This window comes from Caretta caretta, chromosome 24 (genome assembly GCF_965140235.1).
Source record: "Caretta caretta isolate rCarCar2 chromosome 24, rCarCar1.hap1, whole genome shotgun sequence".
In the NCBI taxonomy this organism is placed as follows: domain Eukaryota; kingdom Metazoa; phylum Chordata; order Testudines; family Cheloniidae; genus Caretta; species Caretta caretta.
This window is the reverse complement of record NC_134229.1, coordinates 5,040,990-5,067,857: the sequence shown is the minus strand read 5'-3', so window position 1 is coordinate 5,067,857 and position 26,868 is coordinate 5,040,990. Positions and strand designations below refer to the sequence as shown.

Below are 26,868 nucleotides of genomic sequence, written 5' to 3'. Positions count from 1 at the left end.
CGGTGGCTGATACGCTTTATATTTTGGATCAGACCAGGGCTTTGAGCAGTTGCTCTGAGGCTGCAGAATGGCTCACTCAGTGGGTTGATGCAGCAGGTTTGAGGTTGGAGGAAGACTTCTGAAAAGTGCTGCTTTGAAACTCATACCCTTCCGTTCCCCAAGCCAGCCTCGTGGGAGGAGTCGAGCGATTATATAAGCGCATTATTGACCCTGCCTCAGAAGTATGTGACCACCAATACCGGGGTGATTTAAAACCCCCATGGCCACGTCCTCGTGTCCTGGAACGCACGGCGCTGCTGTCCGCGATCAATAGGCACTTTTTGGGTTTCTGTGTCCAATGCAATTTGAGGTACGCCAAGAAAACCTCTCCTGCATTTTGTACCCAACCACTTCTGGTGCAGAAAGGCTCTCCGGGACAGTGACCTTCCTTGAATTGATGCTTGCACCTCTCCCCGCCCGCAGCACCGTCCCATTGCAATCGTGCTTGGGAAATCACGTGCCTGGTTGTACCATGCAGTCCATCTGCAGGGCTTGTGCTTTTGGCCTGTGCCAGTCCGGGAACAAGGCTCACTAAATGAGCCTCCCTTTTACACTGGATGCTAACAGCCTGATTCTCAAAAGCGCTGAGTCAGTGGGAGCAGTGGTTGCTCACTACCCCTAAAAATCTGGCCTGATGAGGATATAGATTATGCTCAAACCGTATCCCACACCCTGCCCTTCCCAAACTCAGAGACAGGGTCCAGAGCTGGACTCCATCTCTAGTTTGAATGAATTCATGGTTTGGTTTAGCTTATGCAGTATCTGGATTGTTGTGTCCCAGGGTTGAAAAGGTGACCTTCAGTACATAGCACTGAAAATAAGGGCCTGGTGTTTAAGGTTCTGTTCTCTAAGGAGCCCTGGATTCAATTCTCTGCTCTGCAGCAGACTCCCTGTGTGACCGTGGGCAGGTTATTTACCCGTTCTGTGCCTCAGTTTCCCATAAACTTTTTTGGAGCAGGGGCTGCCTCTTATATGTATGTCCAGCACCCAGCACAATGAGGAGCTGGTAGCTGATGGGACCGCTAAATGCTACTGCAAAGCAAATAGTAATACGGCATTCTATTAAAAAAAAGAGATCAATCTTGGGTTCTTTCCATTGGCCATGCAGAAACTTTCCTTTCAATGAGAAATGGCTTTCTGTCAAAAATGGAAATTTTCATAGGAGAAAAATCTCAATTTTTAATTACATTTCCCCAGTCTTTCCAGGAAAAAAGCCTTAGTCCCCCCAAAGCCCCTGGTGAGGTGGACAATGCTTTGCTCTTTGGTGAAGGGGCGGTGCTGTCCTCGCTGTTCGGAAAAATTCCTAACCAGTAAATCCTAATTTCATGGATGGGGAAACTGATTCACATTAGACAGGCAAAGTGAGTTGCCAGAGATTGCACAGCAAATCAGTGGTACGGTTAGGGGCAAAACCCAGAAATCTGGATTCGCCAGCTTTACCTGCTTCAACCAGTAGACCATACTGCTCTCCCAAAGCTGGGAATAGAACCCAGGAGTCCTGAAAACCAGTAGGCCATCACATCTTCCAGAAATCAGACTGAGAACCTAGGAATCCTGCCTGTCCAGCCCCTGTACTCTGACCCCTAGATTTCACTTCTGTCACTCATCTAAGTAGTTTTCAGAGTAACAGCTGTGTTAGTCTGTATTCGCAAAAAGAAAAGGAGTACTTGTGGCACCTTAGAGACTAACCAATTTATTTGAGCATGAGCTTTCGTGAGCTACAGCTCACTTCATCGGATGCATACCGTGGAAACGGCAGAAGACATTATATACACACAGAGACCGTGAAACAATACCTCCTCCCACCCCACTAGATAAGCTATTACCAGCAGGAGAGTGGGGTGGGAGGAGGTATTGTTTCATGGTCTCTGTGTGTATATAATGTCTTCTGCAGTTTCCACGGTATGCATCCGATGAAGTGAGCTGTAGCAAACCCACTCTACATCTAAGTAGTGTAAGGCAAGTTTTGTCCTTCCAATGCTTCCATTGCCATTTGGTATTTTGCAACTGACTGAGATCCATTTTCAAACCGCAGAAGGAAGCATCCTTTCCTAGGAAACGGCCTCTCATGCCGTCTTCATCAGAAACTCTTGTCTACATGTGTGTTCCTACTTTAACCATATGTGTATCCTATGGTGGATGCAATTATCTCAGTACAAAAGTGCATATATTGGTATAGCTATTCCTGTATAGGAAGGGGAATAAGCTATACTGGGATAAGGCACCTTTATATTGGTACAACTGTGTCCACGCGAGGGCATTGAATGACTTTAGCTACACTGGTGTAGTTAAAGCTGTACACTTTTGTGTGTACACACACCCTTAGTGAGTCTCCCTGTGCTTGCGTATTTGTTTCAAACTAATTTGAAAAGTCTCAAGTGTGCAGGCATCCTCTGGCTCTGATCAAGCCCCATGCGTCTGGATCACTCACCACCATTTACCCCAGTAGCCTTTTCCAGGGCCCCGGGCCCTGGTGCAAATGTCCACCCGCCATGCAGCTCAGTGGAAGAATCCGGCCCTGGGTGTTTATTTACCAGTTCCCTTTCCATCATGAGATTGCAGGAGCGAGTGGGCCGATAGAGACAGGACGGATTACGGTGCATGGAAGTGCAGGAGGCGCGCATGGGTGGGTGTGGACGTTGGAAGGATTTTCGATCCAGGTAATGCTAGACTGCCTTGCTGTCTGAACTGCTAGGCAGCCCCCCCCCCCGCCCCCCCGCCACACACACACACTGTGGTCACTGCTCTTTTGGCTGCAAAGGAAGCGAACCAAGCCGCTGCTTTCAACAGCTGTTTCCAGGCAGGCTGCTTTGGCTTCTCCCATCCCCCCCCCCCCCACGCTTTATCACCTCCCTCTAGTTTTACATCTGTCTCTGCCCTTTAGACAGGCCGAGTTCTTTCTGTCACTCTAGGACAGTGTTTGGGGAAAGGGAGGGGGGTTGGTTCATTCCCTCTATGGTGCTGTCAGTGACAGATTGGGGACAGTTGTTGAGGCGCTGGCGAGGGGGGGGCGGGAGGAACACGGGACACAAGGCGGCTTTCCTGCAGGGCTGGGACTGGCTCCCTTGTCGTCAGAGATTCCTTGCAGACATCCAGGGCTGAGCATACGTGGAAAAGGACGCAGCCATCCTGTCTCCTGTAAGTACCTCTCACTCTTTCCACTGGGGAGTTTAAAATTAGCAACTTCTTTTTAAAAAAACAACAACCAGGCTTTGCTTTAGCTTGACCAGCCGAACTGGGTTAGGGGTTGGGGTTGTTTTTTTTTTTTTTGGTTTTGGTTTTAAGCTTGGATGATGCTCCAGTGGCCCATGGGGTTTAGGAGACAACTCAGCAGCTGACATCCGTGTGTCCTCCAACCCCCCCCCCCCGCTCCCCACCCGATCAGCTTTCAGAGAGACTGCCCTGTGCTGAGAAACCATGCTGTGTTCAGCCTTCTTATCTATTGTCACTCTCTGGTTTTGTTGCATTGTTTTTTTAGCTGGAGGTTTTGTTGTTGTTAGTAGTAGTACCCCTGAAATAGACCTTCGGTGTGTGTTTCTTCTTGAGTCACTTTCTGAGCAAAGTCAGGAGCTAGTTGTTATGTGTATTATGGTAGCACCCAGATGCCCCACCAGGGATTGGGGCCCTGTTGTGTAAGGTGTTGCACAGGCACATAGCAAGAGACTGTCCTTGAAGAGCTTGTGGTCTAAATAGACCAGACAGACAAAAGGTGGGATGGTGAAACTGAGCCACCAAGCAGGGAAGGCTCTTGCCCAAGTGGGCCAGTGGTAGAGCCAGGAAAAGAACTCAGGTCTTGTGAGTCTTGGTCCAATGCACTAGCCACTTGGCCATGCTGCCTAAAAACAAACAAAAGCCCAGCCATGCAGATAAGAATGTCGAGAGCTTGGATTCAGAATTCACATCCGAATGTTGTCCCTACCCCTAACTAAAAACAGGCATCCTGACATCCACAGAAGTTTGCATTGTGGGAGTGGAGTGCGGGGGTGGGAACCCCATTTCTCCCAGAAAGAGGAATGCTGCTGATTTAAGAAGTCAAAGGGCTCCCATCTTTCAGGGACAAGGGTGTTTAGAAAGACTGGATTCAGCGGACACCCTTGCAGCACCTTTGTGTTGGCTCTGCTAGGAGACTGGCCTAAAGCCCTCCCCCTGGGGAATGGCTCCTGCCAAGCACAGAGCTAGATCCGACAGCCTCTGCAGGAGTCTGTTCTGGGGTAAGCAGGGAATTGGAGACATAGCTGGTGTGATTAGTAAATTGTAAGCTTTTGGGGGCAGAGACTGTCTTTTTGAAATCTGTCTGTACAGTGCCTAGCGCCGGGGTGGGGTCCTGATCCATGGCTCCTACATTCTATGGTAATACAACTGATTAATAATTATTATTAATAATAAATTCCTGGTTGCCACAAAACCCACAGAGTTATGGCAGTGCGGGAGGCAAGTTATACTGTAGGCTGTTTGGGGCAGGAACCGTCCTTTTTTTGTAGGCGCGTACAGCACCCAGCACCGTGGGGCCATGATCCTTGATGGGCAAAGGGGGGGGCCTTTAGGCGTTTCTGCAATACAGATAATAAATTAGGGCAGCACTGGGAATCAACTGGCTCAGGAAGCCCCAGAATAGGGGAGATATAAACTGCTTCCCGCACTCTCCATGTGACAGTGCAGGGATGAATATCTAACCTCAGCACGGCAGCTCTCAAACATAGTAAGATGGTCAATTTCAGGGCTGTGACGGCAGCCCGGAACATGCTGCAAAAGCAAACAGGAAGCAGGGCTGGGAGCAGCCCACTTTATTTACTAGGTTTTACCCAGGCTGTTTATAGTCTGAGGTCTTTTTTTCTTTTTCTTTTTCTTTTTCTAACCCCCTTCTGCAAAAGCAATTGCACAGGGTTGTTTTGTTTCCATCAGGTTTGTTGTATTGCAGAGTGGAAATTTACTCCTTGGGTGGGACGGTGAATGTGTCCGGAGTTGGATTTTTTCCAAAATTGCCCAGGTTTCCTAGAACTCAGCACCAACCATTGGGGGTAAGGGTTTCCGAAGAGATCAGCACCCAGTTAGGCACCGAAGTAAGGTGGAGATTTCAGAAGTGCTCAGCAGCCAATGTGCGGATATGAAGCTATTTCTGTGGGTGATAAGATGGGAGCTGAGGTCTTCTGAAAAATATGGCCCTGGATTGTTGTTGGTGTTAATGACACCTAGCTCTTTTTGTCAGTGGACCTCAACACGTTTTACAAAGGAGGTCGCCATCGTAATCACCCCCGTTTTGTAGATGGGGAAACAGAGGCCTAGAGAGGGGAAGTAACTGGCCCAAGGTCACCCACTGGGTCAGAACCAAGCATCAAACTCAGGTCTCCTGAATGAGTCCCAGTCAACCATTGTAGCCACTTGGCCAGCGATACTCAGACTGAGGTGCAGCAGCCCCGAGTGGCTCTTTAATGTGTCCCCTGCAGCTCTTTGCAGCACATGAGATTAAAACACGTGATTTAATTATTAAACAGTCTAAGTTATGAACCAATCAGGATGCTTTTACTATGTTATTAACCAATTGTAACTGATAAAATAATAAGAATACTTGGTCAGTCATTTTGCTGTGAGAATTTATATATATATATATATATATAGAGAGAGAGAGTAAATGAAACAATGAATTCACACCATTGTAAAAAGAAAAGGAGGACTTGTGGCACCTTAGAGACTAACAAATTTATTTGAGCATAAGCTTTCGTGAGCTACAGCTCACTTCATCGGAAATTTGTTAGTCTCTAAGGTGCCACAAGTCCTCCTTTTCTTTTTGCGAATACAGACTAACACGGCTGCTACTCTGAAATCTGTCACACTATTGTGGCTCTTTTGGGTAATATTGATTGCTAATTTGGCTCCTGAACCACTTGGAGAACAATGGTGCACCATTGTGCGAGGCGCTGTACAAACACAGAATGGTAGACAGTCCCAGTCTCGCAGAGCTGACAATCAAATAGAGGCCGCAAACACGGGGTGGGGGGAAGGGGTGGAACGTACATACTTTGCGTGATGAAGTGTGCTGAGTTTTTTTTTAAAACTTCTGGCCTAATCGTACTGGATCAGATAGGGCTGTTGGCTACCTGAGGGACTCCCAGCAGGCTGTTTTGAAAATCCCGGCTGAAAGCTGAAGGCTGATGGTCTCTGCTGCCTAGACCTATTCACGAAGCAGTTGCATAACATGTAGCAGAAGAAAAAATCATCCGGCAACGACCCAGAATCAGGATGAAAATCTTCTAATGATGGGCCTGTTTTTCTAGTACCTTGTGCCGTCGTTTTGCATCTGTGCAAAGTTGGGGAGATTTCCCCATAATTTGTTGCTTTAAAGAAGAGCAGGGGTCCTCTCCTATTCTGTTTTTTTCACTTCCCCCATTACCATGGTATCTGAGCACTATCAAGCGATAGGACTGGCATTGTTCATGTGAGTCTCTTTCCTTTTTTTTTTTTTTTCTTTTCCTCACTCTAGGGGGAAAACTGTGTGTGGATTTTTTGGGGGTGTTTTTTGTGGAGGAGGGTTAGATTTTTGTGGGGGAGGGTGGGGAATTCAAAATTTCAAAACTCAAAAAAATAATTGGATAGGTTGAAAAATTGGAGAGATTCCAACCAGCTCTCTGGTTCACTCACCATTTTTGTATCCCTTTCACTGTATCTGCTTAGAAGCCAGTGTAGATAAAGGGTTACAAACATGCCTAGTGTGGATGCAGTTATGCTGGTATAAAAAAGTACAGCTTATTCCCATAAACAGTGTGTTGGCTGGCTCCTGTGCATGATGTGCTGTATGCTTGTATCCGTGAAGTCAAGGTCAGTGCGCCTTGTGTGTGAACAGAACGTGGTAAATCCTGGCGCTCTCTTGTCTTGTCTAAGCGTTACTCTCAGTGACCTCTCTGTGAAGCCTCACACTCTATGGGAAGCAGTATGGCCCAGCGGGTGGGGCACTGGGCTGGCAGTTGGGAGCCCAGGGTGCTGATCCTGCTCTGTTTGCTCTGTGATCTTGTGCATGTCACTTCTTCTCTCTGAATCTCACTAAGTGGGTAATTGACGCTTGCTTCCCTTTCTAAAGCACTTGAGGGTTAGGGTTGATTAGACCTAAGTTTTGTTATGTCTTAATAATCTCACTGTTACTACTACTGTGAAGACTATGGTGGAAAGGCAACGTAAAGAAAACCAATGAGTATTCCACAGAACTTCAAACGTTTCTGCCTCCAATGGACAGGGCACTGCACTGGGAATCAGGACTCCTGGGTTCTATATTGGCTCTGCGAGTGACCTTGGGGAAAATCCTTCACCTGTCTTGTCTTTTTAGACCGTTAGCTCTTTGGGGTAGAGGCTGTGCAACATGGCGATCTTGGCTGGAGCCTCCAGTCACTGCTGAAATATAAATAATAATAATGTAGATGTAAAAACCTCCATGAAAAACTAAAGGGCAAAAGTGCCTAAGAAGGAAAACAAGGTCTTGTTCAAATACTTTTCCCACCGCCCCCCCTGCTCTCTGCCCCCCAAAATAACAATTAGACTCTGGAACTCATTGCCATAAGAAGTAAGTGAGGCAAGAATGTAACAAGATTCAAACAGGGACTAGACATTGATATGGATATCAAGAATATCCAGAGTTGTCATAATTAATGATAAACATTCCGGAGGAGATACTAAACTTCAATATTCAGGCTTAAACCAGAAGGAGACCAGGAGAAGACATGATGTGGGGGGGCAGGTTACCCTAGAGCTGCTGCTGCTGGGGTCTTATACATTCCTCTGCAGCACCCATAGCACCCAGGATACTGGGCAAGATGGACCTCAGGCCGGATCCAGCCTAGGGATCTATCTGTTTTTATCTTTAAAGTGACTGTATCCATCCAAACGAGCTACTACATTTTTACTTAGAGTGACAGGAAGGGTTCTGTTCCTTGCTCTGCCATTGATCTTGGATACATGAATCTCTATTTTGTGCCTCAGTTTACTCAGTTTTGAGACACTTACAATGACCTTTCAAGTCCCTGTTTGCTCTCTTTCATGCAAACAAATAGAGCTGGGCACATTTTTGTCTGGAAGTTTTTTTTTCAACAAAAAATGTTTTGTCCCCCCTTCCCCCCGCACACTAAATGAATATGTTCAGAGCAAGTTTTCATTTCCATCCAAATATGTCTGGGGTTTTGAAAACTGTACATTTTTTAAATGAGCCTTCCTCCCCCAATAAAATTCTATAAAAAATATTTTTAAATGAAAATTGTGTTTCTTTAAAAGAATTTTTTTTGCCGTACATATGTTTTCTGAGCAGCTCCAGTGATCAAGCACATCAGCCATAGATTTGCTCCTTTATCTGTCACCCTTAAATGACCACAACTACTTCTGAGCACCTTACAGTCTTTAAGATATTTATCCTCATAACATCTCCCTGAGGTAGGGCCATAATATTATCTCTGTTCAACAGAGACACAGAAAATTTCCCAAGATCACGCAAGAAGCCCATAACAGAGTAGAGAGCTGACGGCAGGTTTTCTGAGCCGTAGGCTAACACCTTAAGCACTACTAGGCCATTCTTGCTTCCCTCCGTCCCGGCTCGAAAGGCTTTGCTATCCACATACCTGAGGCAGCTTTGAAAAGCTCAGCCCTTGATTTTCTCTTTCAGGCCAGTTTGTAAGCATATACAGCCGTAATCCACGGCCATCCCATATGGCCGGCAGGTGATGCTTCCATATGGAGCCGCTCTCAGAATTTTCTCAGTTCATCAGCCCAAGCGCAACTCGCGTGAACTCCGCCATCCTACAGTGCGGGGGTCTTCACCCCATGGATGTGAAGCCGTGTCTTTTGGTTTGGAAGCTGTGTAAGGGTTTATTGGGGCCTGTTGTGGGAGTCTCATGGATTTACGATACATAAAGCAATGTTGTTTCAAGTAAAGCCATTTAATCTTGTGGAACTATATTTATTGGGGAGATGTCTGAAGGCCAAATTTCCTAGCTGAGTCAGTCCTGGGTTCCATTCCCAGCTCTGGAAGATAATAGGGTCTGGTGGTTAGAGTAGGGGACTGGGAGTCAGGACTCCTAGGGGGCCAGCTCTGGGAATGAATGTAGCCTGCCATGAGTCTATTTCTGGCTTTGATAGGAAGTGTGTCTATGCAGGGGTTCTGTTACCAACTCTCTGCATGACTTTGGCCAAGACTCATCTGCCTCAGTTTCCCCATCTGTGCAATGGGTATATTTACCCTCCAAGGTACATTAACTGTGTCTGGTCAGAATCACGGCCACTCCAGCAAGATGTCCTTTGGCATTGGTTCAGCAGTGACTCAGAAGGATTAGCGCCACTTAATGAATCACTGTTTCCTCTATTTGCAGAGGCCTCCCTGCTGAATGCTCTCCTGGTGGCCCTGGTTTGCTGGTGGGAGCTGGCAGGATGACTGCCTGACTTCAGGCCATCAGAATAGTTCCATCCATCCATGGCTCCCCTTAAATGCTGTGTTAGGGGATGTTAATATTCATAACATGGCTATTGCCTTTGCTGGCTTTTGGGATTTGAAGGATACCATTTCCACTGGGGTGGGTGAAGAACTTGGATTTTTGCAAGAAGTGTCATGAACTGGCTTGTGTATGAGAGAGAGCACAAGCGCGTGGGAGAGCTGCCCTCTACTGGATGGAATCAGAACAGCCCAGCTGTGTATCATAACCCTATACTGCTAAGCATTAGGGGTGATTCTCCTTTTGCTTAGGTGGCAGAGACCTGCTTTTTTTGAGCAGTAAGATTAAGGGTCTAGCCGCCCCGTCACCATCAAGAACACACTACATGTTCATGTGGTGCAGCCCAGAGGTACCTAGCGGGCCACTGATTTACATCAATAGTTTGCCAGGCTGCTTCTGCGGGGAAAAATTCCTTGCTTCTAAGAGGACTGGACAGGAATGGGATTAAAACACTTCCTTATAAAAGCAGATCTGGTCTGGGGTAGCCTTCTTTGCGAACAGGAAACATTATGCAGTGAGTCCGGATGAAATTTTCTTCGGTGTTGTGAGACGGGGTAAGCTTATTTATTTTAATTTTCACTTCCAGTTTGTCCCAGCTCAACCCATGTAATTTACAAGCAACAGGGCCAGTTATGCAGAGCAGGGGGGACAGGTTTTGTGTGTGTCTGTAGAATATGTTTCCTATGAGTGAGTGGCAACAGCTGATAACCAGCTGTCTCTTTGCATTTCAGTTCCTTAAAGAGCCAGGGCCTGATTCTCTTTTGCACCAAGCCTCCTTTGTATCAATCTGGCTTTAATGTAGGTATCAGTTGGCCCCTTTACATTGCCTGACTGGGTGTAAAGAGACCTTAGAGATGAGGATCAGTCCCCAGGTTCCCCTGTTAGCCTTTTGCTTGTAGACATATGTGCGTGGGGGCTGTTAACGAGTTAGGGGATGGAGCTGTATCTCTTACTGGCAGGTGGGAAGGGCCTTTGTCCAGGCTGGCCCAGGGATGTGCCTGTGAATCGGTCGCGTTCCTCTGAATGCGGTAATAGGCATGACCGAATGTACCTTGTCTTGCAGTCACATGCCCTGGCGGAGCCATGAGTCATGCAGCTGAAGGCAAAAGGGACCCATCCCCTGGGCTCAGTTTTCCCTGCCCCTTGTGTGGTCAAAAACACCGGTGGAGAGGGCGTGCCAAATGCTCCTTGATTTGGATTTGGTTCTATTCACCCCGCTTTGCCCTGGCTGCACAAGGTGCTGGGCAATGGAAAATCAGGCCTAGTATTGCTATTATCAGAGAGCAGCGTGGCAGGAATCCCGATATCCACGCACCCCCAAAAGGGAAAGTTCAGAATCTAGGTACAAATTTTATGGCTGAACCAATAAATAAATAAAAAAATCTGGATCCCTTGAAAATAGAGAGGTACAAAGCCAGGCTCTGAACTATGTGACTCCCACCCTAACTTGTCACTATGTTAACAGCAGTTGGTATTAGAATGCTAGTCCTGAGAGGTAGTGTGGTCTAGTGGCTGGGAGACTGGCTTGTGTGTCAGGAAAGCTAGGGTCTATTCTCATTGCTGCTTCTGGGTGAGGCTAGGTGGTTAATTGCGCCTCCGGTGCATTGTCTGCTTAGACTATAAGAAGCTTTTCTGGGCAAGGGCTGTGTCTCTGCAGCGCCTAGCGCATTGAGAACCACTACTATTTATTACTCAAATTATTAGTAGCATCTATGAGCCCCCGTCACAGACCAGGATCCAGTTGTCCTCGGGGCTGTACAAAGATAGTCGTTTCCCCATGATCTTGGTTGATCATCCTCGGTTCCACTGCAGTACAAAAAATAATGAATAAATCAATCAGAAACCGGATCCCCTTTATTTACAACAGTTCTGCCTGCTGGAAATCTTCACTTTCGTGCCTAAAGGAACTCTGTGTTTTAACGTCCAGCAGCGCTGGTTCTACAAAATCTCTCAGTACATAAAGTGAGGCTTTGAACTGGCAGTGTGTGTGTGTAGGGGTCTGAGTTGATTAGAGGATCAGTGCATCATGATGGGGGAATGGAGGGAACTATGTACACTTCTGTATTTCATTTGTGTGTATGATCTGGATTGATTGATCAGTGCTTCACACACGAGTGCAATTAACATTTGGGTAATGCAAGTAAAAACCCACAGCCCCATGATGTTTATTATTGTTATATTATTGGCCAAGATTTTCAAAAGTAACTAAGGATTTTGGATGCCCATCTTGAAACATATTAAAGATGCCTGATTTTCAGAGGAAATCCAGAATGACATGGTACCTCTAAACTCCTACCAAGCTCCTCCTCTCCAAAAATCAAAGCAGAACTTTGAGCCTGAAAATGGAGACGTGCCAGAGAGGCTTTGCTATTTCTGTTCGTTCTACATGGTCAGATACGGAGGTGATGGATCGCAGCATAGAACACAACGATTGCTATTATTTGTATGTCGGTAGCGCCTCGGCCAGGGGAAAAAATACCCAAAGTGGTAAACAAAAGTGGATCATTGGAAAATGAAAATAATAACTGGAAAATTGTAACAGGAAATTGAAAATAACTGAAAAAACCCCGGCGATTAGAAAATGAGAAAAAAATGAATAATTGAGAAAATAAAAACGAAAACAGTTTAAAACACCCTCCCTCCCCCCGTTTTTGAGAAGAAATGTTTGAAAAATGGAAAACAATGAGAAAATCAAAACGTTTTTGTAAAATTGTTGTATTTGAAAAAATGGCCACTTTTAACTGAAAAGGTTTTTTTTTTTTTCCAAACCAAAAATTTCAGCCCGCTCCAGTCACTGCAAATATGCCATGGCTTGAGCCGTATTCATTAATTGTTGTCTTGCTACCTATATTATTATAAATATTATTCATTATTGCGGTAGCACCATTCATGGACCAGGACTCCATTGTGCTAGGCTCTGTACAAACATAGAACCACTATTCTATTCTATTCTATTCTATTCTATTCTATATAGATTCTTCTACTGCCTTCATCACTGTAACAGCTGAGTGCCTGGCAGTAAAGCAGGAAGCAATATAGCTAACATCTGGTGGACTTGAGTGCTGTCCATCCAGAGATCTCTCTGAGAAGGAAGAGCTGGGGGGTAATGGGCCTGATTCTCCTCTCATTTATGGCGGTGTAAATCAGGAGTGTTTCCGTTGAATGGGGCCTGGTTCTTGTTGCTCTGCAGCCTGTGAGGTCAATTACACCCATGCAATGTGGGATGTAAAACGGTACCAAATCAGAACGGTAGCATTTCCCACCCGCTTTGCACTGGTCTGAATGACTGAACAAGGTGTCAGGCAACAGAGAATCAGGTCCAGTGGAGTTTCCCTTGGGTAAAACCCACGTATCGGAGAGGACGACTAGCTGCTATGATTATTGGGGGAAAACCCGACTCCCATTATGGATAGCCCCTAACTTTCTTTTCAGAACTCTCTACACCCTGTAATGCTTCTTAACTTGGTGTTTTGCCTTGGTTCCAGTCTCCGGTGCACAGGATTTGACTTGGGGGGCGCAAATCTCATTCTTAGGCTCTTCCATACCGTCCTTGGGGTCGTCTTGGCATTTCCTTCTTCCCCTTTCTAAACTGCTGTCCCACTCGCTGCTCTTCTGATGCAGTTGGTTCACTGCAGTCCTTCCATTGATTCCCATGGCCCAGGGGTTAGGATTTGAGAGACCTAAATTCAAATCCCTGCTCTACCCCAGACTTCTTGTGTGACCTTGGGTAAGTCACTAAGTCTCTCTTCACCTTCTATTCTATAGAGGTTCTTATGGCTTAGTTTCCTCCCCTACTGCACAGAGGGTTGTGAAGAATAAACATATTAAAGATTGTGAGGTTCTCAGATACTGTGGTGATGAAGGACGGAGAAGTAGCTTAGGTAGGTAGATAGGCTCATGAAGTGCGTGTTGTACTCAAGTTCTGTCACCTGGATCTGAGCCATGGACGTACCTGCCTATTGTCTTTAGGCTTCCATGGCTTTTCGACTGTTTCTCTGTCACGTGCCGTTTCCAGCTGGGGCGGGGATGGGGGACGGGACACAGACGAACGTCGATCTGTGCGGCCCAGCACCAGTGATGTTCTCAGGATCAGCAGCGCAGCTGGAGCAAATTTTCCTTGCCCAGACGTGAAGGCAAACTGCACTTCATCCATCTGCCCAGTCTGCTGGCTGGTGGGGTCTCTGAGCTTTGGTCACGTCCCCGGATGGAGTGCTGTAGGCTTACTGCACAGCTCGAGCTGCCTTGTTTTGCCTTGCTGTCTCTTCCTGAAGATCCAGGCCAAGGGAAGCCAATGATGCTTGCTGGTTCCCCAACCCCAGTGTGAAATATTCGGGCTTATGATGCACCTTCTTTGCCACGCAAGAGGGAGAATGGGCTGTATCTCTGTAAGGCACCTTGGTCCTGAACTGCGTCCGTAGAACTGCACCCAGGGGTTGTGAAACCTTGACTGTATTGGCACAGATAAAGTGGCACCACTTTTGTGTGTAGACGAAGCTTTAGTCTGTAGACAGCTAGCTAGGTGATGAGGGTGATCACGGTGGTTTAGTCAGCTTAGCTCTTTGGTCAGGGCAGGTATGCAGGGCTACATCTGAGATCGCTATCAAGGTCCTTCCGTGGTACGGGAGCTGAACAAATTTCAGCTTTGATGAGGTCTCAGTTTCAGATGCCACAGATGCGAAATGGTCAGTGACAGCCAAACTGACTTAAAAGGTGTTAGGGAATGGAGAGGTGTCACCTAGTGGTTAAAGCTGGGGGGAGGGGGAGGAGGACGTGGCTGGGACTGGACTACTGTTGATGTCTGCACAGCCGCATCCCTGCAAGACCATAGGCAGCTCGCTCTCTGTGCAAACCATTTCCCCACTTAAACTGCTGTTTGACTGCAGCTTATCCTCCCGATCCATCTGTAGCCGCTTACGCGTTGGTATACTATTATTAATTATTGTTATTATTATTATGTATTTTCCAGTCGTGGCTGGAGGCCCCAATGGAGATCAGGGTCCTGCTGTGTTATGTGCTGTACAAACACAAAGTATAAGACAATCCCTGTCCCTAAGAAGGTATTGTCTAATTAGACAGGCCAGAGAGAGGCTGGGAGAGGAAAGAGAAGCACAGAGTGGAAATGATTAACCCAAGGCCCCATGGCAGGTCAGTGTAACTGCGTCTACACCAGGGCTTTTGCCAGGATAGAAATGTGGCCCAAAAAAAAATCACCCCCCTACCTAGAGCTGTGCGAATAAGGGACTTTTGGATTCACTTGCAATTGGGAGGGAGGGGGGCCAGGGGAAGAATTGTGTCAATTCAAACTTCAGATGAATTTTTTCAAACTTTTCGGTGAACGGACAAGCTGAAAAATGTTTGGTCTCGAACAAAGCCTTTCATTCAGATGAAACCAACATGCCTGGCTTTGATTTTGACTCTATTAAAGCACTTGTAATTTTGTAAAGGAAAATTAAAGGAACCATAGAAACAAAAAGTCACTTCAGGCTGAAAAATCAAAACATTTAGATTTTTTCTGGTTTTTTTTTTTTTTTGGACTGAAACAATTTAGCCAAATTGACACAAACTCACAGAACATTCAGGCATCACCAAATCTGCATTTTTTACCTCCCCTCCTCTCCTCCTTTCCCCCCACCCCCCAAAAAAAGTTGTGTGTGAAAAAATTCATCTGGCTTTACCTGTAACTGACAATGCTACAACCATGAAAGTTTCTAGTGGAGATCTGGCCTGCGAGGAAGTCCTGCTTTTGCTCTTGAGATCACTGGGGAAACTCTACTGACAGTCTCCTGCTTTACCCCAGTGTGGATGAGAACAGAATCCAGCCTATAATCATCTCTCTCTCTCTCTGTGTGTGTGTGTGTATTAATGAGCCAACCTCTCATCTGTCACATTAAACCTCCTCATTACCAGGTATCTAAATTTTGCTCTGACAATAGTGACAGGGGAAGCGGCAGCGATCCTGCCATGGCATGCAGCTCTGGGGACTTGGCAGGTGGTTATTTCATGCCCTGCAGGGAGCCGAGAGGGGTGGGCGAGGGAGCAATTTTAATGGGCTCTTACTTCCCTTCATTTAGAAATCTGTAGTTAGTGCAGAGGAAAATTACTTGAGTCCCCAGCTTGGGAGTCGTCGATTGATAAAGAACGGTAGGGAAACAGCAACTCCGAATGAGACTTCTACTCCCCCCTTCCCCTCCCCCTGCTGGCGAAGAAACTGCAATTCAGGCTGCAAATAACTCAAATAACTTAGTTCAACTTGCTCTTGGCTTGTCTGCTGCTGGTGATTGAAGTACGGTGCTTGGAGTCAGGACTCCTGGGTTCTCTTCTGCCCCTGGGAGGGAGTGTGATTAGAGTAGGGTGCTTGGAGACAGGACTCTAGGGTTCTATTCCTGTGCTCCGTTCTGGATGCCGTGAGACCTTGGGCAAGCTGCTGGCCTCAGTTTACCCCCCTGTGTGATGGGAATGATAATTACTACACACGAGGCACAAAGTACTTTGTAACATGCCATGTGCTGTTCACATCGAAATATGTTTCCAGTGAGCAGCCGTGAGCAGCCATCAGCAGCCACTGAATGTTGGAGAGTTGGGATCCAGGCTTGGAAGCTTGTCCTAGTCCCGTAACGGGTGGAACCAGGACTCCAGAGCCGAATGTGGGGCTTAGGCTCCAAACTCTGGGCCTGGAGTCCATTTCAAGATGCTTCAAATCTTGCCACGTTTCACAGCGTTGGCTTGGCTCAGTCACGGGGTGGGAGACCTTTGGGGAAAACCAGCAGGATGTGTTGCTAGCAGGGCTTTTCTCTCAAGGGCAATGTGTCCAGCTGGGGGGATCACGTAGGGTGCCAGGGAGTCGTGGCCACTCTGTCGGGCCGCTGGTCTGAAAAGGTTGAGGGTCGCTGTGCTGCTTTAGAGACTAAGCCAGAATTTCGCTTACCCAGCCTTGGCAGTCCTTGGGATGCCAGGTAGGCCACTTAACCAAAGGACTATAAACCCCGTATGCTGTCCCTACTGGTTTCTGGGCCTGATCCAAAGCCAACGGGAGTCTTTCCACTGTCTTCAACGGGCTTTGGAGCTGGCTGCAGACAGGACTCCGGAGGAGTGCTGGAAAGACGGTGTCTTATCCCCATGCTGCTTCCCCCTCCCCCCTCCCACCCCCCCGGGATCTTCAACTGGTGTAAATGGGCCAAGGTCCCACTGAAGCTGGGAAAATGCTGTGGCCAGCCGACAAGCCCAATTGTTTCCTTGTGTTTCTCTGTGAGCAGGAGAGGATCGGCTGGCTTTCCTTGGGCAACCACTCAGGCTAATGAGTTGCAGATCCTCGCTTGCCCTGAGTTTCTAAACTCTCTCTCGAAGTCTTCTCTCGGCCTGTGCTCAGGGTAGGTAAACTCAAAAGCCGACTGGCTCTTGGTGGGCTCTGAACAGGAGTTGTGGACATGCCTGCAATATCGCTGTCAGAGATCACCGGTTAGAATTGCTGACTGCCAGCTGTCCTTTCCAGAAAGCAGCTGCAGCACGTACAATCCCGAGCCTGATTCTCAGTTACACTAAAGCCCCTTTAGGCCATGCTGGCAGCGCTGAGGGTGGGTGCAGATGGCCCCCACTGAGTCCCCCCTCCCTCCCTCGAGGCAAAGGATCTCCCTGGTTGGTGTGGTGATGGCATATGGGCCTGCTCCCAGCCTTTGGTGCATGGGTGTGGCTGGTGTGCACCATGCTGTGGTTATTTTAAGGCCTGGTCTATGCTTAAAAATTTGATCAACCCTGCCACGTCTTTCAGAGCTGGGGAAAAATTCACACTGCAGTTAGGTCAACCTGACCCCAGTGTAGGTGTGGCTAGGTCAAGAGAAGGATTCTTCCGTTTACCTAGCTACCGCCTCTCAGAGAATTGGATTGGCTTTGCCAGCCGAAAACCCGCTTCTGTTGATGGAGGAAGCGTCTGCATTATGGCGCGCTAGTGGCCTGGCTGCAGCTCCATAGCTGTGCAGCTGGAGTGTATGTTGTAGCCATCCTGAGTTAGTACCGAAGCAGGTTAAAGCAGAGGAGGGGGAATCAGAGAACCTGGATTCTGTCCCCAGTTCTGGGGCTGTGTGGGATTTAGGCGGCTAAAGTAGGGGATTGGGAGTCAGGACTCCTGTGTTCTGTTACCACCTCTGACCAAGTCACATGTAATCTCTGTGCCTCAGTTTGCCCATCTGTACAATGGGGATTATGTTTCCTTACTTCCGGGGATGTTGTGTTACATTAATAATAATCCTTCGCTCTTATCTAGTGCTTTTCATCCATAGATTTTAAAGTGCTTTACAAAAGAGGTCAGTGTCACTGCTGTCATTTTACAAATGGGGAAACTGAGGCACGGAGAGGGGAAGTGATTTGGCCAAGGTCATCCAGCAGGTTAGTGGCTGAGCTGGGAATAGAACTCGGGTCTCCGGAGTCCTAGACCAGTGCGCTATCCACTAGGTCGCACTACCATTAATGTTTATGAGCTGCTCACTTCCTGTAGCAATGAACACTCTGGAAATGCTGTGGTAAAAGGCAGTCAGCGTGATTCCCTAGTGCTCTACAACTCCTGCAGTCATTTGCGCCAGTGCAAAATGTGTGTGCATTTCACACTCTCTTTACACGGGTGCAAATGACTGCATAACGTGTAGGGCGGCAGAGACGCGGGCCCGGTATATTTGCTATTCCTTACCCTTCCCTTCAGCACCCCTACGGCAACACACACACCCTGGTTTTCAAGTGTTGTAGAAGGGTTGTGCTTTTCTCCACAGAGCCTGTAGATCTTGGCATGGACTATGGTTTTGTTATAGCTCAGCAGAGCTGACTGTGCAGCTGGCATCTGCTGTTCTCCAGAGAATGCCTGAATCTGGGTCAGGAATATATGTATCTTTTAAAATTCCTCAGGGGCCTTATTGAATCCAACCTCAATTTTTATCCTCGGAGCCTCCCGAGGATTGTACCTGATGCCTAGGGGATGGATTCTGTTACACAGGTGTAAGAGCCTGATCCAATCAATCCACTGCACTCCGCTTTGGAACGGGCCAGGAACCCCTTAGGCCTGATTCTAATCTGATACATCTGTGCAAAGCAGGAGTCATTTCCCCTGAAATCCTTGGAACGACACTGCTGAGAGATCCCTGGAAGGGAGAGTGGAATCAGGCCCATTGACTCCTGTCCAGTTTACTCTGGATTTACATCCGTAGGAGGGAGGAATTTGGCTCCGTGAGGCTGAGCCGAGAGGAGCAGGACTCTGATGCTTGGTCCCTGCAGCTGCATTTCCGAGGGCGAAGTTTGTTTCAAGGCTGCACTTTTGTTCACTCTCCTTCCCCTCCCCGCGTCTGTAGGCTCGACACCGGAACCTAGATAGCATCATCCTGAAACCAGAATAGAAGCTTTGGAAGAGACTTGAACATGTTTGTGCGGTTTTGATCTTGGTTTTCAGATAAAGAGGTGCTAAACAATTCTGTGTTTGGTGACTTGTTACACTCCATGTCTCCGCAGGGCTGATGGGGAAAACACGCGCACACACACACATGACATCACACATGATGTCATGTCTCTCTGGCTTCTGCAGTAGGGGCTTTAGTGCAGGTCTGTGCAGCTCTTGCAACGAGCTGTTTGCTGGGTTTGCACCAAATGAGTGCTGGGTTTAATTTTCAGAGGGCGAGTGCTCAGAACTGCAGAGGGAGTCCATGAGAGTGGCAGGTGCTCATCACCTTTAAAAACCAGGCCCTTACTGTGCAGCGTTCAGTCCCATTTCTTATAGACCAGGGTTCCCCCTTCCTCAGCCTCTTTGCTCTAACCAACTTTGCCCGGGCCGTTAGTGGGATTCGAACCTACGGCCTTTGACGCTATGAGCGTTTGTCGCCAGAACCGAGGTGCAGTTCCAGACCAGTAAGGGGGTATGTCATCCTTTTCCCCTAAACCAATCCAGGACTGTGTTTGACCTGAACTGTTTGGTGACTCCAGTTAAAGGAACAAATGGCTAGACACTGACTCTTTAAAGGAGCAACGAAGGTTCACGTTCCTTTGATTGTTCCAGGACACCGGACGTTTCAGAACACACGTTTTTGAGGAAGTTTGGGGCTGGGGGAGAATGTGGAGTCCCCTGACGCATTGTTAACCAAGCCTGGTGGAAGAACTGGGGTATTGCAGGCAGGCGCCTCCATCCAAAGTGTTGGACCAGGGCTGCCCAATAAATGGACAGAAAGCGCGTGCTTCTGGCTGATTGTGGGCCCCCCAGACAGAGAACTACAGTCGCAAAGCCTTAAGGCACTTACGCGTTATAGGGTAAGAAGTGACACAACTCTTCGCCGGTCGGGATTGCGCCCGAGACTGTAACAGCATCGACCTCAACTGCTTGTGCTAAAGGATTAATGCCTCCAAACTGCAACATGTGGCACAGTCAGGGACCAGCCGCTAGAGGGGGACAAACACCCACCCCTTTTTTGCATAGGTTGTACGGGCATTCTGCCCTCCTCGTGCTTGGGAAAATCTCCCTGTAAAGATCTACACAGCTACTCAGTGGTCTCCTTTAAATCTCTCCTTCAGCTCTCCTGTATTGTGATGCCTATGTGCCGAGAACACAGCTTATCCTGCTGGCCAAGGTTGTCGTCTTGTTTCCTTGTGCTTCCCTGTCAGTCTGTATCACCCTTCTCTCTTTTTTCAACCAAAATGACTTTTTTCAAAGAATATTTCCATTTTGGAAAACATTTTCTGTTCTCCCCCCCCACACAAACAGACAGAAACCGGAAGAAAAAAATTTAAAACAAATATTTAGCAAAAAAACCCAAATACTTGTATTTTTAAAAAAAGTTTTCAGATTTTCATTAATAAAGTGAAAAATCTTCATAGGAAATTTTGGGGGGGAGGGAATGATTCCCTTCCCCTAAATTTTGCATGAAAAATAATTGCCATATTTGTGACCCGCTTTTCTTTTGAGATATTTAGACCAGTAATGTCCAGCCTGTGAGATCATTAAATGATGGCTTCTTAGAACAGCTAAAGCTAGAATATGTGAAGAAAAAAAAAAAAGCTACAAGAATCGCCCAGGATTTGGTTCAATAAGTTAACTGTCGTTGAGTTACCACAATGTGATTCAGTTCAATATCCTTTAGAGGGGGAAGAAAGGTACCAAAAATTGACACTCTGACACTAAATTTTAGAAAGGAGGATTATTCTTTTTTTTTAAAGGAAGCTAGTCAACAAGAATCTTAAGCCAGTGAGGAAATTACAATCCTTAGACTCAGTGTGGCGGATAAGTAAGAAACAATAACTGAGTCACAGAAGGCATGCATAGCCCTCTATGAAAAGGAAACAGGAAGGCAAGAACTGTGGTTAAATAGCCAAGTTCAAGAGGTTATTATAGCTAAATATGTATTTTGTAGAAAATGGAAATCTAACTATATCTGGAGTAGTGATGGCCAGTCTTTTGGTTCAACATTGCCATGGGACCCAAGAGATCTGGGTTTGATCTTGGTTCTACCACAGATTTCCTTGGGCAAGTCACTTAGGTCTTTTGACAGTGCATTTTGGCCCATTTTAAGGCCCTTTACGCTGGCTGAGCAGTCTGGTCTACTCCCAAAAGTTGGACCCTTTGAATTATACCGGGAGAATTAAAGTGGTATAACCCTCCTTATTGCGGATGCAATGATAGTGGTATAAAACTGTTTATCCTGGGGTAGTTCATTCTCAGATGGGAAAGGGACTAAGTTATGTTAGGATAAAGCATTGTGTCCACACTGTACTGGTATAATGGTATCAGTAAAAAACCACACCCCTAACCAGCAGTTATACCGGTAAAAAATCAGTGTGTAGACCAGGCCTTAGCGTAACTGAGTCAGTGGATTTACTCTAGTTCTACGCTAGCACACATGAGATCAGAAGCTTGTCCTCTTAAGTTCATGAGAAGCAGGAAGCTTTCATGATAATTGCGGGGGGGCCAGCTGGGAGTAAAATGAGACGATAAGGAGGATAAAGGTAGTGCAGTGAAACGACGTGATTTCATGCTGTCAGTGTTCACCACAGAGAATGTTGGGGAGATCCCTTGCCTAGATCGATTCCTTCCAGGTGCTTGTCGTACAGTGAGATGCTACATAAAAACTGTATGAACCAGTAGGGTGACCAGATAGCAAGTGTAAAAAATCAGGACGGGGGTTGGGGGTAATAGGTGCCTATACAAGAAAAAAAGCCCCCAAAATCAGGACTGTCCCTATAAAATCAGGGCATCTGTGAACTCTAGGGCTTTCTAATTTGATGTGTCCTCAGTGGACACAAGTCATTCAGGAGATGAGGAGGTAAATATCCTACAGATTCTGCGCTCTAAGGGCAACCGTCCAAAATCCGCTGAATTCCATGGGAAAGATTCCTGTGTTGACTTAAATGGGGTTTAGATCAGACCCCAAATCCGCAGCAGGATACAAGTACGTCTCGTTGAATTCAATGGGAACTTAGCCAGATGTATAAATATAATGAAAATCTACTTGTAAGGATTTTTTTCTTGGCATGGTTTTAGAGCTACGGCTGCCAGTTCTAAGCCCACTTTATTTCTGTGCAAGAAAGAACTGAGCAACTCAAATCTAGGAACAGAAGAATACAGGAATTGTTAGCCTGGATTTGGGCTCCAGGTATCTCAGTATCCTCTCTCTGACAATGGCCAGCACCAGCTGCTTCAGAGGCTGGGGCAAGACACCCTTTAGTGAAGGGATCACCTGCTGTAACAGGGGTATGCCTCCACTGCCATTAAAAACCTGCAGCTGGCTTGGAACAGTCCAAGCCCTGGGATTTTGAGCCAGCTGCGGGTGTCTAATTGCAGTGTGGACGTATCTAGGGTGGCCTGCCCCTTAAAGACCAGGAGGCCTGGGGCTAGCCAGCCTTGGTCAATCAGCTGCCTCCAGCCTAAGGGGTGGAACTAATTGGTGACAGGTGGCAGCCTGTTAAGCGCCCAGGGCCTCATAGAAGGGGCAGAGAAGGCAGTTTGGGGAGGAATGGCAGGAAATCAAGGCCATCCACAGAAGCCCCATTTAAGTCGGGTCCGGCAGGACTCCAGGGAAATAGTCTGTAGGTCAGTGATCTATCCCAGAGCTGGGAAGACTGAAACGTACCTTAGGGGACCTGAGAATGTGCAAAGGGAATATGGAGAAGAAGCCTGGGAGTCCAGGCTCTATTCCAGAGAGACTGAAAGATAACCCTAAAGGGACTGGAACCTGAGCCCAGAGGGATGAGTGCAGAGGAGCTCAAAGGGGGACAGAAGAACCTTTTGTTTGACCTCCCTCTGGAAAGGGATCCAACTCTGAGCGACCCGGCTGGATGCCTGAGCAGTGTGAATCCCTGGGTGAGGGGAAATTGCTGCAGGGAGCACCTGCAGAGCCATGCTCAGCCAGCAGGGGGCACTCTAGGGCAGCCACGCCCTATGACACCTGCCCCAAGGAAAGCGTTTTCCAAATCCTAATGAGAGGTTGGCTTTTGTCTGGAAGCAGGAGCATTTTTCTCTTGCAAAAGTCTTGTTTACTTTTTAAATACTGACTATTGTACCTCTGGCTCTTCATGTTGCTGTCCAAACCAAAATGTTTCCCTTTATCAGTTTTAAACATCCTGCTTTCGTTGACCATCCCCTGCCCCTGGCATTATAGGGCATGGCCCCCAATCTGCCTTCATTCAGTATCTCATCAACTTGATCAGGTTCCCACTCATTTATCTCCTCTATGAGCAGTGCCAATTCTTTTAGTCTCTTTTCATAGGAGAGATTTTTCCAGGCCTCTAATCATTCTTGTCTCATCTCTGAGCCCCTCTTAACCTCTCACTCTGCCCTGCTCCCCATACCCCTGATGCCTAGGCATGGTACGAACGACAAAAGAAGGGCTCTGGGCAGGTTACAACTTTGCGCAGCTCCGTTGCGTGGGTTGCAGTTGGGAAAGCAGGTTTGAGGGTCGGAGGTCGGGAGACTCTCAGTGGCACAATACACCGGCAAGACAAAATCTCTGTTTTGAATACTTTGCACGCCTGGAGCTGCCTTCCATCGACCGGTCTCAGTGTGCTTTGCAAACATTCCCTTTTTAAGACTCTCCATGCCCTTGTGGATAAATGTTCTGCAGATGAGCGATGTAGTGGCAAAACTAAGCGTTCTGATTCCCACTCCCCTCGCTCTTAACTGCTAGAACCACATGTTCTTCCAAAGCTGGGAATGGAACTGAATCCTTTGCCTTAACTACTAGACCATATTCCTTCACAGACCTAGGACTAGAACCCCTGTGTGTGCACCATCCTCAGATCTAACCACTAGACCCCATTGCTACATTGAAGCAGAGGCTGCTGAATATGTTCCAGAAAAAGTGAAGAAGGCTGAAAAGAAATTAGAAGAGAATCCATATGATTTTAAAACCAGTTACTTATCTTCCATTTTCTAAGTTCAGGAGTCTATGCTTCTGCTATATCAGGTCAGGAGGACCTCACCCTCTGCAACTGGTGCAAAGAGGGCAGATTTAACCACTGATACTTGTTGTGACAGGGGAACACAGGATCTGAAACTTAAGGCTTTCTAAACACACTGAGGCTAAGATTTTCAAGGGAGCCGACTCATTTTGACTGCTTCAGTTTCCAGGAGCTCAGCTTGAGAGACCTGAAAGGGGCATGACTTTCAGAAAGGGCTGAGAATCCACTTCCTGAAAATCAAGCCCCTTAAAGCATCTTCAGTTGGGCACTTGGAAATAACAAGTTACTCTGAGAATCAGGACTAGGTTTTCCAGGAACCCTTTTAAAAATGCAGTTGTCTGCACAAATTCTTTCACTGATTTGAGATATTAAAGTTTTCTTTTTGGGAAAAAAAAAAGATTACAGGTCAGTTCTATTAAAATATTTTTTAAAACAAGAAATGTCACGGTATTACTAATAATATTGAGATGATTAAAACGGAAAGGGGTTTTAAAACCCAAAGTGACATTTCACTCTCTATGGATTGTTCGCTTTGTTACATTTGAGTGACCTTGAACAATGAAATTAGGCTGGGCAGTTTCTAGTCAATTTCACGTTGAGCCTTTGAGCTCACTGTCCTCCTGCGGGGTTCTGAGCATCCCCTCTGGAGAGGGTATTTTTGCATTAGAGGAGGTTCAGGGACAGCCTGGAGACCAGAGTGATTAGGAGCATGGAAAAGGTCCCATGAAGAGAGACTGCAAAGATAGGGATTGTTCCAGTGTTGTCAGCCCTAAACTTTCAAAAAAATCAAGTCACTCCCCTCCCCCCATCAAATCATGAGTTTGCCTTAAAAATAATGAGCTTTTAAAAGATAAATAAAACTTAGTTTTTTATTTGCCTTCTAGTTTGGAAAGCGATGAGATGTACAGAATAATAAATGGTCCAGAGAAAGTGGATGTGAAATTTCTATTCACCGCGTCTTGTATCATAAGAGCAAGGGGACTTTCAATGAAATTGAAAGGTGGCAGATTCAAAAATGATGAAAGGAAATACTTTTCCCCATAGAATCCATTGTCCAGTAGTAAGAGACTTGGATGAGATACAAACCCACTCACTGAATTGCCCGCTCCCTAAATCTGGGGGAATTGGATCAAGTAGACCCAGATTCCTAAGCACCCCTGCTTTTCCCAGCAGAGATGAAAAATATTTCCCAGCAGAGATGATTCCCCTTCCTCCCCACCGCGCTTTGCCAATTGCAAACTCTGCTCCTTCGCCCGTCTCTCCAATTTAAAGCAATTTAGCTGGAGTCGGGTATGAATTACTCAGTGCAGAGTTAACCAGCACCTGCTTGTATTTAATTGGCATGTCTGTTAATTGCTGTGATAGTCATTCTTGTATAATAGCGAGGAGGTGGGAGAAGTGATTCTGGAGTTCTCTGCTTCCTGCATTCTCTAACGGGTTCCACAGCCCAAGTGCTTTGCTGTGTGCCTTGCAGAAGGGGCCCACCAGAGATCTATCACCTTCCTGAGTTGATGGTTATGTATTGGGCACCCTTTAAAGGACCCAGGTCCCTCAAGCCGATGGGCTGGCTATATAGGTCTCTTCTGAACTGTACAATTATTGTCGTCCAGTAGCACCTAGACGTCTCAACTGAAGTCAGCGCCCCATTGCGTGAGGTGCGGAGGGACCGCACAGTGAGAGAGGTTCAAATCTAAAAAGCCAAGAAAAGAACAGCTGTTCCCACCTTGCATGTGGGGTGATGAGACGCAGACAGGGTGAATGGCTTACCCAAGGTCACATGAGGAGTCTGCAGGAGACCAAAGAATTGGATCCAAATCTCCTGAATCCCAGCCTGGTGCCTTAACTGGAAGCCCATTCTGCCTCTCAGGAGACAAATTTCAAGTGCAGGCTGGGAAGTCAAGGCCTGAACCAAAAACCTGGAGTGGAATCCTGGACGTCTGGATCAGATCTGACCTTTGCCTTACACTGCCAGATTCTCAGGGGGCCATATCAATAACACATACCTCCTCTATAGGGCATGGCAGCTAGAGATTGCTTTACAAAGAGGCCCCTCCACCCATTTGCAGTCCCAGTTGTAGTCCGTGGCGGTGTGGTGTAGTAGGATTGGAATGGAACTCAGGAGAGCCAGATCCTGCTTCCAGCTCCGCCACTGACTTGCTGTGTGGCCCTGGGTGAGTCACTGCCCCTCTGTATCTCTGACTTCTCTAGCCACCGTCACTGTAGTGTTTGAGCACTTCACAACTGCCATCTGCAGTAGGACAATCCCATTTTACAAGGTAGGTCGTCACGCTCTTGAGCACGCTAACGCTACGGTAATAAAAATGGTTTGGGTTGGGGCTCTGGCACGGCAGGGCCGTGCCTAGCGATGGGCGAGCGGTTGCTACGTATCTTTGGAGACGGTCTGGAAAAAGCAGTCAGACTAGTGCAGAGCCACTGGCGTCCCTGACACAAGCGAGCGCTCGCCAGTCAACCTGCCGGGGCAATTCTCAGCGCCTTTCCTTGCCTCCGCTTGCACCAAATGGCATAAAAACCCGGCGAGTGAGGGAAGAAAAGCCGAAGAGCTGTGGCATGGTGATGGTTGCCATGGAGACCACCTCATCCGTAGCCATGTCTTAAGAGTGTCTGGCTCGCTTTGTGCCCTGCGCTCAGAGCCGCGAGATAAAGGCGATAGAAAAACGGTGGCGGCAACGGAACGGGGATAAATTCAGGCTGGTTGGAGTTAGGCTAAGGAAGGACTGGTCCTAGATTCCAAGGCCAGGAGGGCCCATTGTGATCACCTGGTCTGACCCACTGGATAACACACGCCACAGACCTTCCCCAAAATAATTCCTACTGACAGTATGGGGTAGTTCCTTTGCGGGGCTCTAAAGACCCGAGCCCAGTTCCTGCTCCAGCCATAGATTTCCTTCTATGACTTAGGCTAGTTACATAATAAACATAATAGTTACATAAA

General features: G+C 47.2%; 1 protein-coding gene across 8 annotated transcripts in view; it reads left to right on the top strand.

The window, feature by feature from the left end:
• MEF2D (myocyte enhancer factor 2D) overlaps positions 1 to 26,868 on the top strand; it is a 170,255-nt gene that overhangs the window by 60,716 nt on the left and 82,671 nt on the right. Inside the window, exon 1 of one of the 8 annotated variants that reach the window (XM_075122920.1) lies at positions 2,679 to 2,699. The exons of 6 other annotated variants lie outside the window; for them this stretch is intronic. The gene's annotated coding sequence lies outside the window, so the exon portion shown is untranslated. Of the gene's footprint in view, positions 1 to 2,678; positions 2,700 to 3,077; positions 3,178 to 26,868 lie in introns of those variants that run through there. One more of the 8 variants, XM_075122923.1, reaches the window with a different exon arrangement.